The sequence below is a fragment of the Rhinatrema bivittatum genome, chromosome 2, assembly GCF_901001135.1.
Source record: "Rhinatrema bivittatum chromosome 2, aRhiBiv1.1, whole genome shotgun sequence".
NCBI lineage: Eukaryota > Metazoa > Chordata > Amphibia > Gymnophiona > Rhinatrematidae > Rhinatrema > Rhinatrema bivittatum.
The window spans coordinates 46,994,135-47,009,869 of NC_042616.1; the positions used below are offsets into that span (position 1 = coordinate 46,994,135).

Genomic DNA, 15,735 nt, shown 5'->3' on the forward strand with positions numbered 1-15,735 from the left:
ACGGTATAGAAAAGTTTTAAAATAAATAAATAAAATAAATAGCCTCTCTTTTTTTTTTGCTGATCTACTCAGCAGGACTTGGTCTCCTCTTCCTGGAGATTCGCTCCTGGTTGGTTCACTGTCCTGCAGACATTCCACTTGGGAACAAAACCAAGTCTGAAATATCCCTTTACTGCATGTTCATGTCGTCGGGATTCCAAAGGGGCACTATCCCTGTATGCACACTTCACTGGAAGCCTTTAGAGGTCTCGCTATATAAATAGGGGTCAGAGACTTGTCGACACAGTGGCCCTTTTCCTGATCCACACCCCTGCAAGATTCCAGCATTCAACCTGGCAATGAGCAGATACACAGTTCGGGGTTGGGGGGGGCATCTTTTAGCCTTCTAAATTCTAGCCACTACTAGTGCTGCACGTAGAGGGTAGTAAACTTGCAATTTGTAACCCTCTTTTGTTGCGCCAGTGCCAGAAAATCTTAGTATTGTGCCTGTACAATCTCTGCCATGTGTCCGGTGTTCAGTACAAAACAAGGAACATTTACACGGGCCGATGCAATAACGTGCACTGAGCCTAGCAATCAGGTTAACAAGCGCTTGGATGCGCGTTTTGAATGTGTGTCCATAACCCCCAATGCAATAAGGGGATGAGCGCACCCAAAACGCGTGTCCAAACTCGTGCGCAGCTAATAGTGCTCATTACATGTAAATTCCGTGATACAAAAAATCCCTGTGCACCCAAGGCGTGCTTTTTAACCCGTCAAATTTTAGGCCTATCCGGAGCAGGCGCAAAGTCTTCCCGTGTGTCAAGGGCTCAACTTAAGAACAAAAAAACTGCTTTTCTGTGGTTCCTCCTACTTAAAATCGTCACGTATGATATTGCATCGGCCTGACAGTTTGTAATCCTCCAGCAATTGCTGCGCTTCAGAATAAAGCACGAGAACTCCTCAGCTTGGGGTCCTCTTCCCTTCACAAACTCTGCTGAAAATCCAATGTTCCACAGAAAATAGAAAACTCACAGTTTATAGTCTCTTTAAAGATTTGTAGCCTCTTTGCTGTTGCTTGTAGCTAGCTCCCTCCTTCTCTCCCTCTGACGCGATAACTTGTACGTTAAGAGCCTGTGCGCTAGCTTTCAGCGCACAGTTTTAATGCACGGTTTAACATTTTTTAAACTCTCAATACAGTAAGCTAATGCATTGGGAGTTAAAATGTGCAAAAGCCACAGGGTGAATGCACATTTTAACTCTGGAGGGGCTGAATGGGAAAGAGCATTTGAGAACATTTCTTTTGTTGTGCTTTTAATTCAGGGGCATAATATTTATTGTGCTCCTAGCTGGCTATCTGGCCACAGTTATCATTAAAAAAATAAATGCACTGTCAAGCCCTCCGCCACTTATCCTCTCAGGAGGAGGGGGGGGAGGGGCAGCAAATTCAGCTTTAGAAACTTTACTCCACCTCTGACCAGGAGTAAAGTTTCTAGCATTAAGAAGATGTGCCCTCAGCCAGCGCACCTCTGTGCATTGGAAGGGAATGCTTAATGCCCTCATCTGCATGGAATTTCCATGCCAGGGTGCTGAGCTGTCCACACATTTTTGAACGCTCATTTTGAGAGCATAAAACTCCTTGCTGAATCGTCAGTAAGGTTGACTCTCGCAAATTGTGTGTGTTCAAGAGCAGGTGAACGCACCTTTCCGCATCGGTTTACGAGTCAGCATACCTGTTTCTAATTTAACCTGTGTGCTGGGATAATGAAGGTTTACGCAGGACTTTGCTACGCCACATTAACATTCATTCTAGTATCCCCTTCCCCCATCCCTGCCTCGCTGAATCATTCAAGTATGGCATAGCAAGTAAATACCTGGTGCTAGGCTGTGCTTTCCCTGTGTCTTCATGATTTGCATTAAAGGATCCCACTGTCTCATCCAGTGCCCTCTTAAAAGTCCGTTACTGTTTTAACCTCCGCCACCCACCCTGGAAGGGTGTTCCAAGCATCCACCACCCTTTCCATGTGTACTTCCTTGACAGGGTATATAAAATAAACGAGCGATGAAGGGTTCCAAATCTTGCATTGGTCAGTGGCTTCACAAAAATAATAGATCAGGTGGTGTGGTAGACCAGGCAGAGAAAGTGGTTTTTGTTTTTTTATTGGACAGGATAACTTCCGTGGCTGAACAGAAAGTGTTTGGCTTTTTAAGCGGACACCAATTTATAGACATCTCCATCGCAGGGAACCCCAAACCCTGGAAATGAGTTCAGTTCACTCCTGGATTTGAGGTTCCAAAAATGCCAAAGTTTATTAAACATAAAAATAAGTTGTCCTACACAAGTTCAAGTTTCTATAGGCTTCCACAGTAAAATACGGGCAGACAGTAGCAAAATCAAAATTCTTAACAGGACAGCAAATTCCTCAGCATAGGGAATTCCTTCCTGGCAAAAACCAGCACAGTGCATCAGTAAGACATGCATCATTTATCCCTCATCAGAAGACTTCCAGAGTAGCTATGCAGCTATTCTTTTTGATTTTGCCCCCATGATTCCTCCTAGGGGCTCTTCAAAAACAAGCTAGTCCTAAGCCTGGTAATACAATAAAGGATTTACTCCTTCCATGAGAATATATGACGTCCTGGTTTCCTGCATTAGAGAGCCCAAAACACTGAAGTCAGGCTAAAAACTAGCAAAAGTCTCAAGGATGAGGGGGCAACACATCATCATCACAATCTCAATTTTTATAACAGCAAATGTCATTCCTTGTACATTCCCAGATCAGTCCAGACTCCTGGGTTTTGCCCCCCTGCCAGCAGATGGAGACAGAGAAAGTTTCACTGACACTGTACATAACCCAGTGTGCCACCTGCAGTCCCTCAATATGTCTCTGTCTCCAGCAGATGGTGTAAAACCTGCAGTCTGAAGAGAAAGGGAAAAAAAAGATTAAAAGACAAAATTTCTGGATCTTTCCAGGGGGTTGTGAGGTCTTGGTGCAGGCCATCCCCTCTGGATTGAGGTGAACAAGCAGGGGATTGTTGACCCTTCTGATAGCTCGGTCTGGAGGTCTGTGGGGTGTACATCTGGTGGTCCAGATCCCTCATCCCCCATGAGACAGTGGTGGGATCTGCTGGCAGTTCTGCACTGCAAGCCCAGTGGAGAAGGAAAGTATCCCTTTTATGCGGTTTGTCCTAGGCTGGGTCACTAACGTTTGGAGAAAGGAGATGGATATAGCCAGTGGTCTGGCTCTTTTCTGATCTGCCATGCAACCTGTGCTCCTGAGATCAGAACTTCTGCACCAAAGGAAAGTATTAGTTTCTATGTATTTTTATTTGTTCTCAGAGAGTTTAAAAAAAATAAAAAGAGAACAAGAAAATAGTTAGAGAAATCTCTGCAGCAGTGGGTTCCAGGGGGGGAGCTACCTCAGCAGCTTGGAGAGCTCAGCGATGGGGGTTTTCAGCAGCTTCTCTGCCTGCGGAGGAGACTGGGTGTTGGCTCTGTGGCGCTGAGAAACTGTTCCCCTGCTTGCCATTGAGGTGCTGGTGGTGCTACAGGTGCAGAGAGGAACAGCTTGCATGTTTGGCAAAAGCAGCATGGCATTCGGGGGTCTGCGTCAACCGTGGCCGCATCGGTGGAATGAGCCTCACTGGCGAGGGGGTCCAGCGCTGAGGCTTTCCCCGTCAGCACAGAAACAGTGGCATTTTTTATTCCCTAGCAGCATCGGCGGGAGAGACAGGGAAATCCCCTCCTTAACTATCGCTGGCAGTTCCCTGTCCTGCGGAGGTGCAGAGAGGCACTTGCACTGAGGAGAAGTCTCTAGTTCTGATAGAGGTATTCTGCCGGTTTTAATCTGCTTATGCACAAAGCTTGTTTAGCGGAACAAGCAGCAGGGGATGCTGGCTCTCGGCCCCAGTCTCCATGGTTTCTCAGCCAGTCGAGGCCTGAGCTGTTGAAAAGCTCTTCAGGCCTTTGATGATTTTTGGTGCTGGATGTTGAATGGATCTAGGCCTAAATGCGCAGAAGGTGTAGGCAGGCTTTGCTTAGCCTTGTGGTAGGCCGCAGCAGCCGTTCTTTTCCGGCGTGCACTCATTCTTGCCACATGGTGGTTGCATGCTGCCTAGATTTGAGTGTGTATATCTGCAACCTAGATTTGAACGCTTATTTGCGTAGATACTTGTGTGCGTAAGGCCACGACCTAGTCTGGAGTATTTGTGTGGGTACTTGTGCGCATAAGACTGTAACCTAAACTAGAATAAGAATTTGCGTAGGTACTTGTGTGCGGACAATCACGACCTATACAAGCACGTATTTGCGCATGTAATTGTCCTTGAATGGACACAACCTAGTCTTCAGCGTGTATTTGCACAGGCATCCTGGAGGGGACAAACAGATGCAAGTGCCTTCCTATCTGTGAGGTTTGCCGTCTGATAGCAATTCAGTCCTGACTCTCTCTCCGTTTGTGTTACCACTGTTTAGATACTCAAAGCAATTTGACTACTACAGATTTTACTCATGTTGGGACATCCCCTCAGCCTATGGTATCTCTGGAGGTGAGTGGAGTGGGAGGCGAGGCAATGGTCAGTTCTTCTCCTCCCTTGTTCCTGAGGACAGAAACTTTCCCGAGAGAGAGAGGTTGGAGAGAGCAAGTTTGGGCCTATAGGCTCCAGAATACATCCATCCTCCTTCTCCTGGGTGGAAGGTTTCCAGGCCCTACTATATAGGGATCGCGTGCTTGGGCCTCCCATCTATCAATCATGGTGGGCAAATGCCGCAGGGATGCCATCCATGGTAATGTTCAAGGGGATGTGGATCATGAGACAACAGAGGATTCCGATGGAGAACTGGCTTTCTCGCCTCTAGAAGACGGAGAAATTGCATATGATTGAGAGCCGCTTCGGACTCTGCTCAGATTTTCTCTTTTTTCACAGAGATGTCTTGATGAGTTTGTTGGCTCAGACCCTGAACATACTCGGTGTGACCCAAATCTGTTGGCTCAGACCCTGAACACGCTTAGCGTATCCTGTTTCTTTTCCCCCTGTATCCAATTCAAGAGATATTGGATTTAAAGAAGGTAAATGCGGCTCTCAAGGTTCCCCGTTTCCGCATGGAAATTCTAAGGTTCAACTCTGAGGTCTGTCATAACATAGCACGTAAGGGAGAGTTCTTGATACCTCTCCCCTTGACAGCGGCATATCTACACATAGCCATCAGGCAGGAGCACCAGAGATTCCCGAGGTTCATGGTCCTAAGGGAACATTTTCGGTTTCGAGCCCTTCCCGTCAGCTGGCAATGGCTCCATGTAGCTTCACCAAGATGATTTTGGTGGGGGTGGCCGTATTGCAAAAGGGCCAAGCACTCTCAGACCCACTCCTCAGCGCCCCCGTGGAAGGACCACAGGGCATTGGATGCTCTTGGGAGGAAGGTGTTCCAGGGCACCATGCTTATTACCCGCATTGCTGCCTACCAGCTCTATGTGAGCCAATACTCGTGGGACATCTGGAAGCAGGTGCAGGAGGTGGCTAAGCAGCTGCCTCAGCACACAAGGAAAACACAAAGCCTGTACAACCTACTATATTTTTGAAACGGCATCGGGAATTGATGCTCGCAGACTGGCATGGCTGTGGGCCTTGGATCTCAGACCAGAGGTACAGGAACGACTTGCTGATATGCCGTGCACTGGAGAGAATCTCTTTAAAGATAGGTTAAAGAATGCTGTGTCCCAACTCCGGGACCATCATGAAACCCTCCAACAACTCTCCTCCAGCACTCCGGACCTGGCCTCCTCATCCAGGAGGCTGTCGAGGCCGGGGCCAAGAGGGGCCAAGAAAGTTTTTATTTTGCCAAAGGAAGTACAGTCCTCCAACTCCTTGATCCCGTTCACACCATCAGAGCTCCCACGGCCATCCCAGGCAGCAGAGAGCTCCTCAGTCAACTCCGGGGACGGGATTTTGACTGGGCCATGGGGAACATAAGCCAGTTGCCCGTACCCAGGACAATGGAACTTCCGGTCAGGAGCAGGCTGTGGTTCTTTGCGAACCAGTGGCCCAGTGTAACCTTGGACCAGTGGGTGTTGTCCATCATCACCAAGGGTACAAATTAAATCTGTTCATGTCCCGCCAAATAGCCCTCTGTGCCCATATTGGGGGCCGGTAGCGCATCGGGGTGCTACAAGCAGAGCTCTCCTCCTTCTGAACGGCCAGAGTGATCAAGCCTATACCACTAGGGCAAAGAGGGTGGGGATTCTACTCCAGGTACTTCCTGATTCCAAAGAAAACCGGAGGACTCCGTCCCATCCTAGCTTGATGGTCTTGAACAAGTTTCTAAAAAAGAAAAGTTCAAGATGGTTTCTGTGTGCACCTTGATCCCTCTTTTGCAAAAAAGGGGACTGGCTATGCTCTCTCAACCTAAAGGACATATACACCCATATCAAGATCTTCACCAGTCACAGGAAGTATCCCTGATTTGTGGTGGGAAAACAGCACTTCCAGTACTGGGTGTTGATGTTTGGGCTCACGTCCATCCCATGGGTCTTCACGAAATGCCTGTCCTAGGGAGGCACACCTCCTCAAATACTGGAAGTTCATGTCTTCCCGTATATAGACAATTGCCTGGTCAAGAGCACGTCTCAGGCAGGTGCCACCCGCTCCATACGCTTGACCATTCAGGTGCTGGAGTCACTAGGGTTCGTTCTCAACTACCCAAAGTCCCATCTCAGTATGACACCTCAATTGGACTTCATTGGAACCCTCCTAGACACGGCTCAAGCCAGGGCCTTTGTGCCATGCCAGAAGGCCATCGCTTTGCCGACCAAAGTGACAGAGGTGCAACAGAGCCAGAAGGTATCAGCCTGGCACATGTTGAGACTGTTGAGTCACATGCCTGCGACTGTCCATGTCACTACCTTGGCATGCTTACACATGTGTGGAGCCCAATGGACCCTGAGGTCACAGTGGCACCAGGCCAGTCACAGCCTCCAGCATTGCACCCTGTCTCTCAGGGACTCTTTGTCCTGTTGGCGGGCACTCTCCAATCTGGAACGGGGGATTTCCTTTTGAAGTCTCCCTACTCAAATTGTGCTAACCATGGATGTATCTCCCTGGGGTGGGGAGCTCTTGTAGATGGGCTCTGCACTCAGGAACTGTGGTCCACTCGGGAACATTCTTGTCAAATCAACTTCCTGGAGCTTCGGGCAATCATGTACACGCTATGGACTTTCAGAGATTGACTGTCCAGCAAAGTTTTCCTGATCCAGACCGACAACCCAGTAGCCATGTGGTATGTCAAAAAGCAGGGAGGCACGTGATCATACCTCCTGTGTCAGGAAGCAGTCCAGATCTGGTCTTGGGCTTTGGCTGGAATGGAAAACATGGTAGCAGACAGACTGAGTCGAGACTTCAGACCCCATGTGTACACCCTGGACCAGGGGGGTAGTGAATTGGATTTACCACCTCTGGGGGAGCCCAGACGTAGATCTGTTCACATCCCCCTGCAATGGGAAGGTGCCTCGGTTCTGTTCCCTGTCCAGCCTCGGACGCCCTTGCCCATCATTGGGACAAGGGTCTTCTGTATGCGTCTCCCCTTAGTGATGAAGACTCTCTTGAAGCTTCACGAGGATAGAGGGACTGTGATCCTCATAGCCCCTCGTTAGCCAAGACAGATCTGGTTTCCACTTCTGCTAGAGTTATCCATCCGGAAACCGATCATTCTGGGGACTTCCCCAGATCTCTTCACACAAGATCAGGGCAGGCTACTGTATTCCAACCTCCAGGCCCTGTCACTCACAGCCTGGATGTTGAGAGGTTAATCCTGCATGCTCTTGATCTTTCAGAGGATGTGTCTCAGGTTCTGGTGGCTTCCAGAATGCCTTCCACTAGAAAGTCCTATGGACTGAAGTAGAGGAGGTTTTCCGTGTGGTGTGAGCAGAAGGCCCTTGATCCATTCTCCTTCCCCACACAAAAACTGCTTGACTACCTTCTACACCTATTGGAGGCTGGCTTAAAAATGAACTCTGTCAAGAGTTCATTTTAATGCAGTTAGCGCATACTACCACGGTTAGATGATAGGCCTATCTCTGTACAGCCTATAGTTGTACAAGCCTCCCCTAAGGTCTCCTGCTGTGTTTTGGGACCTCAACATGGTATTGGCTCAGCTGATGAAAGCTTCTTTTGAGACGCTGCGCATCTGTGACCTGAAGTACCTGACCTAGAAGGTCATATTTTTGGTGGCAGTCACTTTAGCTTGCAGGGTCAGCGAGCTCCAGGCCTTAATGACTTATTCATTGTATACTAAGTTCTATAATGATAGGGTAGTATTGTGTAGGCACCCTAAGTTCCTGCCTAAGGTGGTGACAGATTTCCATCTTAATTAGTCATTCGACCTGCCAATTTTCTTTCCCAGGCCCCATTCATAACAAGGCGAATAAGCACTGCACAGGTTGGACTGCAAGTGAGCCTTAGCCTTCTACCCAGAGCAGATAGAAGCCCATAGACAGTCCACTCAACTTTCTATTTCTTTTGATAGGAATAGGTTGCTCGTTGCCATTGCCAAACAGACAGTATCCAATTGGCTAGCAGATTGCATCTCCTTCTGTTATGCCCAGGCAGGACTGCATCTTAGGGGTCATGTCAAGAACATAAGAACATAAGAAAATGCCATACTGGGTCAGACCAAGGGTCCATCAAGCCCAGCATCCTGTTTCCAACAGTGGCCAATCCAGGCCATAAGAACCTGGCAAGTACCCAAAAACTAAGTCTATTCCATGTAACCATTGCTAATGGCAGTGGCTATTCTCTAAGTGAACTTAATAGCAGGTAATGGACTTCTCCAAGAACTTATCCAATCCTTTTTTAAACACAGCTATACTAACTGCACGAACCACATTCTCTAGCAACAAATTCCAGAGTTTAATTGTGCGTTGAGTAAAAAAGAACTTTCTCCGATTAGTTTTAAATGTGCTCCATGCTAACTTCATGGAGTGTCCCCTAGTCCTTCTACTATCCGAAAGAGTAAATAACCGATTCACATCTACCCGTTCTAGACCTCTCATGATTTTAAACACCTCTATCATATCCCCCCTCAGTCGTCTCTTCTTTCAGAGCCATGGCAGCATCAGTGGCCCACTTGCAAGCTGTTACCGTGGAGGAGATCTGCAAGGTTTCAACGTGGAGTTCTCTCCACACATTCACATCCCACTACTGTCTGGATAGGGATGGCTGACGCAACAGTAGGTTTGGCCAGTCTGTCCTCCAGAATCTATTTGAGGTGTAGAACCCAAGTCTCCCAACCTAGGACCCATTGTTTGGGCTCAGGCTGTCTCCCCCTCAGTTACCAACAGCACCGGTGTTGTTGTGCACATTGGCACCTGGTTAGGTGTCTGTCGGTCCCCTTTTTGTTTCGGGGAGCAGCCTGTAGCTAGGGATTTGCCTATGTGTGAGGACTACCATCCTGCTTGTCCTCGGAGAAAGCAGAGTAGCTTACCTGTAACAGGTGTTCTCCAAGGACAGCAGGATGTTAGTCCTCAGGAAACCCACCTGCCACCCTGCGGAATTGGATTTCTCCTATTTTTTTAGTTTATCGTAATTCTATCTTACGAGAACGAAGAGGGACTGCATCTTAGGGGTTATGCTCAGTGTGCCTAGTCAAAGTTTCTTGAAACTTTGACATAAGTTTTCCGCATCAAGTTCCATCTGATGTTGTCACTCATGTATGAGGACTGATATCCTGCTGTCTTCAGAGAATACCTGCTACAGGTAAGCAACTCTGCTTTCTCACAGAGAGAGATTGCTGAAATTGCAGAGTTAGATTAGGCTTCTGCTAGAACTTTTGGTGCTCAGGTTCTGGGACTATTTACAGTTCCTGGGTTCTATGGCATCTATTGGAATTAATGTATTGGGCATTCGCACATATTAAGCCTCTGCAGGGGGCTCTTCTCTCCTTCTGGAATTCGTTATTGTAGGATGCTAGCCTCTCCGGTGTTATGGTTTGTGGGCCCTGGGCCAAGGTGAGAGGTGGTACTGCCCATGGGGAGGAGCCCCGTGAGCCTCTCCATCGGGAGGCGAGGTCTCAGCTGCTGGGTGTGAAGGGCAGCAGGTACTAGAGAGAAAGAGATAACGACACTGCCCGCGGAGCAGGGAGTGTAGTAGAAGAGTCACACAGACACAGAGGTACCTCAGAATCTGTGAAGTGGGGTATACCCAAAAGAGGATTCCTATGTAGAGATGATACGGCAATGGTCCACAGAGCGGGGTACACCGGTGAGGGTCCTCAGAAGAGATGATACAGCAATGGTCCACAGAGTGGGGTACACCGATGAGGGTTCCTCAGAAGAGAAGAGAAGTGAGTACCCCGCAGAGATGCGATGGTTCCAGAGGAAGCACCGGGAATGGGGCTGGTAGCGGTCCTAGGCGCAAGACCCTCTGAGATGCGGATAGTCAGATACGAGGAAAGGGCCCCCGCGGAGCGGGCACCCGGGACGTCTCTCGCCGAGGAATCAGGAGCTGGAATGGGAAGTCTGTAGTGAGCGAAGTGGATTCAGCAATGAGGGAACTCCTTGCCAAGTCGTAGGCAGACAGGGCCAGCTGGCTTAAGAGTCCATGGAGAATGACGTCATCCGGGGGGGGACGTCCCCGAGGTTCCCACCATAACATGCATAAGACTGGCCCGGAAGCGTGCGTGCCTAAGAAACTCCAAGGGCAAGATGGCGGTCGGCAGCGTCCACACCATCCAGGGAGGCCCGGGAACAGGGGCGAGCAGGCCGGCGATAGCTGACGGAGGCTGCAAGTCTACCCAATGGAGTAGTGCAGTGAGACAAGAGGAGCTAAAAAATATATGTTTAGGTGTCTATTTGCAAATGCCATATGTCTAAAAAATAAGAGAGCTACGGTTTAGCACTTGACTCTTAAAGAGGTTTTCTTGGTGGCTATTTGTTCAGCCAGAATTTCGGAGCTCCAGGCGCTGTTGTGTCGAGATTCCTTCCTTCAGATGTCTAATTTGGGGGTATCGTTATGCATGGTGCCTTCTTTTCTGCCTGAGGTAGTCTCGGCGTTCCATCTTAGTTAGACAGTAGAGCTTCCAGCTTTTCCGGATTTTGATTCCTCTGCGCCTCACATGGGAGAGCTTAGGCTCTTAGATGGCAGGCATGCATTACTGAGCTATCTAAAGGTCACTTATGATTTCCGTGGATCAGATAACCTTTTTGTACTGTGGAGTGATCTAAAGAAGGGAAATAAGGCTACAATTGTGCGGTGGCTGAAGGAAGCTATCGAGTTGACTTACATTCTAAAGGGCGCCCGCTGCTGGGGGGCTTAGGGCCATACTTGACATATTCTAGGGTGAATGGGCTAAGTCACAACAGGTGTCTCCACATGAAATTTGCAGGGCAGTTACTTTTGCTAGGCATTATCACTTGGATTTAGGGGATCCGGCTTCCATGTGCTTTGGAGAAAGTGTTCTTCGAGCAGAACTCTCCAGAACCGACCCGAGATAAGGGGGAGCTTAGGACCTTCCCAGGAGTCTGGGCTGATCTGGGTAAGTACAGAGAAAGGAAAATTGGTTCTTACCTGCTAATTTTCGTTCCTTTAGTAAAACAGATCACTCTAGAGTCCCGCCCATTTACTGGGGGGGGAGAGTCCGCCACTCGTACTGTTGCTTTGTATTTAGTGTGGAGTTGTTAGAAGTTTTCAATGCTGATCGCTTTTCTTAAATTAGGGAAACAAGTTTTCCATTGTCTTTTTGGGCATCTTCACCTTCTTCCAGTTTGTTGGAGGGAAAGGAGTTGTTTAGAAATTTGTTTAGAAATTTATGGTTGTTGCTGTCATCTTGTCTTGGTAACCAGTCAATACTGAGGGACTGCAGGTGGCACATTGGGTTATGTACAGTGTCAGTGAAACTTTCTCTGTCTCCATCTGCTGGCAGGGAGGCAAAGTCCAGGAGTCTGGACTGATCTGTGATACTACAGGAATGGAAATTAGCAGGTAAGAAACAATTTTCCTAACTATGATATCACCCAGGCTTAAAGGTATAAACACTATATTGCACCATCTTACCTAGAAACAAATATAGCACATTATCTTGTATTGCTAGAGCTTAAGCACAGACTAGGTAGAGTTTAAAGAGTGAAAATATTAGTGGCATACGGATCAGAATTGGAACTTGGCCAACGCAAGAAAAAATATTTCCTTATGTTGATCCTCAGTTTACCCCCTCGGAGCCTCATATCGGTCATAAAGTAGCTGCCACTGGGCCCTACCCAATGTACATGACTTTCTTCCCACTTAATGCTGTTCCCTTCCCACCATGCACCCCAGCTCTCTAATCATGCTCTGAGCCTCTACTTCCCATTCAGAACAGTTGAATAGAGACACAGGGATATAAAAGAATGCACCCCCCCCCCCACACCGAGACACTCAGAGCGTCAGTGACAGAACTGAGGCACAAGGAAATACAGAGGGTAATTTCGTAATATTGCTCGTACGTTAGCTGCAAATATGGGCCCAAGTTACACTAGTTTTCAAAGCAGACTTAACATGTATAAGTCTGCTTTGAAAATTATCCCAGCAAATCTACCCACACAGATTTCCCATGAAAATCCATGTGCATACACATGAGAACCTGAGACGTGCCATGCTGGGTTAGAACAAGGCCCATCGAGCCCATCGTCCTGTCTCACTAGTACCCAGCAGATACCAAAACGTTATGCTTAAGGGCAGACCTGCCTTGCCATCTCCACCCCAGGAGCGCCGCCTCTCGTTTCAAGTAAAGTTTCACGTAAACAGGACATACAGGTGTAAATGTACCTGTTGTACCCCACAGAAATGTTTTTGAAAATTGCCTTCTAAGCAGGTCCCTGGACTCCCGTGATTTTTGCGGGAAGGGCCGCGAAAACTGCTTGCTTCCCAGGAAATTCCCTGGCTCCTGCAAAACCACTCAAGGGGTCTGGATTGCTGGGTTCAGACAAGTTGAGTCGTGGGGGGGGGGAGGGGGATAACTGACCAACTTCTCCTATGGTGGTGGCCCCGCGTTTTAACTCCCTCTCCCCAATCTACTCCCTGGTACCTCCCCTCGCCCCCCTCAGAATTGATGTCACGGCAAGAAAAAGAGAAGAGTAGCAGCGTGCTGGGCTGTGTCCGCCTCCTCCTCTTCCGTCCGGGTCGGATTGCTTCTTTCAGCCTTGGGGAGGGGGGGGAGGGGGCTGTACTTTATCCCACGCACTTGAAAGCAGCAGTTGGACCCGGGTAGCAGAGGAGGAGGATGAGGCCCAGCAGGTTCTCCTCCTTCCCGAAGGGATCAGTGCCAGCAAGAGGGAACCAGAAAGGTGTTTGAGGGGGAGGAAATGATGATAAAGGGGCAAGATTATGTGAAAGAGAGGCTGGTTGATGGGGAATGTGATTGGGGGGGGAGGGTTGTGATAGAGAGATTGGGAGGGTTATGGCAAAGGAGCAGGGAGAGGAGGGACTGAGGGGAGTTGTGTGTTTAGAGAGGATGAAGGACTGGGGAGATGGGGGGGGGTGTGAAAAGGGTGTTGGGGAATCAGGGTTTGAGTGAAAGGGGAGATGGGGAAGATTTGAGAGGTGTGTGCTTGTGTATGGGCATGCCGGATGGGGCAATAAAAGAACTGGAGTAGTGAGAGGAAAGGAGAGAAGGTATGGGGTATTGGGAGGTTGGTACAGACTGGGCATGGGAAGAGGGAGTTAGGGATTGAGAGGGAGCAGGACTGGAGGCAGGAGAGGGAAACGTCACTCTCCTCTCTCCAGATTCCCCCTCCAAGATCTTTATCCCCATCCCTAATCTTCCTTTCTTCTCTTCCCCCAATCCCAGTCTTTCCTCCTTCCCCATCCCAATCTTTCCTCCCTCTACTTCTCCTCCATCCTCTCTCCAATCCTCCTTCTTTCCTCTTCTTTCCCCATCCCAATCTTCCCTCCTTATCCACCCCATCCCCATCCTCCCTTTCTTCCCACTTTCCCATTCCTGATGCTCCCTCTTTTTTGTCTCCCCATCCTTGCTCCTCCTTCCTTTTCATCTTCCCAATCTCAATCCTCCCTTCTTCTCCCCATCCTTGCTCCTCCTTCCTTCTCATCTCCCCATTCTCAATCCTCCCTTCTTCTCCCCATCCTTGCTCCTCCTCCCTTCTCATCTCCCCATTCTCAATCCTCCCTTCTTCTCCCCATTCCTGACCCTCCCTCCCTTCCTTCCTTTTTCCTTCTCTGACTCCTTTGCCGCTTCTCTACATATTAATACAGTGTCTGAAATTTCCCCCTAAATATTAAACTCCCAAATGAACAAAAGCAAAGATTGAGACAAGCAGCAAGCTTGGAAAACAAAATAAATGTACACTATTTGTTATGAAAAGAAATGTAAATGTGTGCAAATGTATGACATAATTGCAGAATCCCAGAAACTTTACTGCAGAATTTTCTGTTGCCGCAGAATCTACTCCTGATCTGCCACAGGAAATCAGGGGGCCCTGCCTGTAAATGACCAGCTCAGCCGCTGAAAGTCAGTGACAGAGCTGGAACTGGATCTGCGGCACACAGGGATAAAAGTTGTCTAGAGTCATACAATCAGTGAGAGACAGCAGGTTTGAACTCTTATTGTAAAGGCTTCTCCTGCTCTGTAGTTAGAATACATTAATCATTCAGTGTGTGCATAGTTATTGTGTTCTGCAGACATGTTATCCAATTCTGAACAGCTGTCACCCAATTTGGGATCATCAGCTCAATGTAAAGAAAAAATCAGTGTAGCCCCTCTTCTGTTAAGCCCAGGATTGCGTATGCCCTGGCTTTCTCAGACACTAAATCCCTGCACACGGTCACTAGTTCAAAACAGCACCAGGCTTGGATTCTCGGATAGAGGGAGAGGGTAACCTCCAAGGTGCAAGGGGGGGAAATCCTTCTCCCTGGCGATACTCACAGTCTCTTTGGGAATTATCTGTCTCTGTGTCAATAACCACGCTGGACACTCGAGTGGGATGTTTCAAAAATAAAGTTTACTGTAGCAAGTCTTTAATGGTTATTTGTCACCAAACATGTTTTCTCACTATTACATCCTAATTTGCCCACAGTCTATATCCTGCTTCTCTGGCTAAGTGTTCTTCAGGGTGGCTGACACTACGATAACCTCTTCTCCCAGCTTTTTGAATTTTGGTTCCTAGTATGGAATGGGGTCCCCCTCCCAAGGTGGAAAACATTCTTGAAGACCCAGATGTTCTCATAGAGTTTAGTCCTCACAGTCCTTTCTGTTTTGGGGGTAGAGATTCCAATAGGGGTCTCCAGATGAACATCTTTGTACTCTTAACTCGCTTTTCTGATGTTAAACTGGATCCTTCTGGTTAAAAATCCCAAAGATCAACACAGGAGGGAAAATTCCTCCCTTCCCACTCATGGGTGGGCAAAACCTTCCTCCCAAAATCAAAAAGACAAAAATCTTCTCAAATCCCAAACTCTCTTGTAGCGAGTTGCCACTGTCCCGCCACTGTTTGGGAGCAGCAGGCCTCTTCTACCCCTGTCCTTCCCAAGGGAGGAATCTTCCCTCCCTGAGCCTCGACTAGTGATTCACAAAAGAAAAAACTCCAAAAAGACTCAAAACTGAGACAACCCAACAAGACGGGCGGAGTACGGGATGAGTAAATAAATGCCTCTTCCTTGTGCTATGCCTCTCACCATGGGACAGGCGGAGTACGGGATGAGTAAATAAATGCCTCTTCCTTGTTCTATGCCTCTGACCATGGGACAGGCGGAGTACGGGATGAGTAAATAAATGCC

General features: G+C 48.3%; 1 protein-coding gene across 1 annotated transcript in view; it reads left to right on the forward strand.

The window, feature by feature from the left end:
- KCNH2 (potassium voltage-gated channel subfamily H member 2) overlaps window positions 1-15,735 on the forward strand; it is a 439,418-nt gene that overhangs the window by 385,408 nt on the left and 38,275 nt on the right. The gene's annotated exons all lie outside the window — the stretch shown is intronic.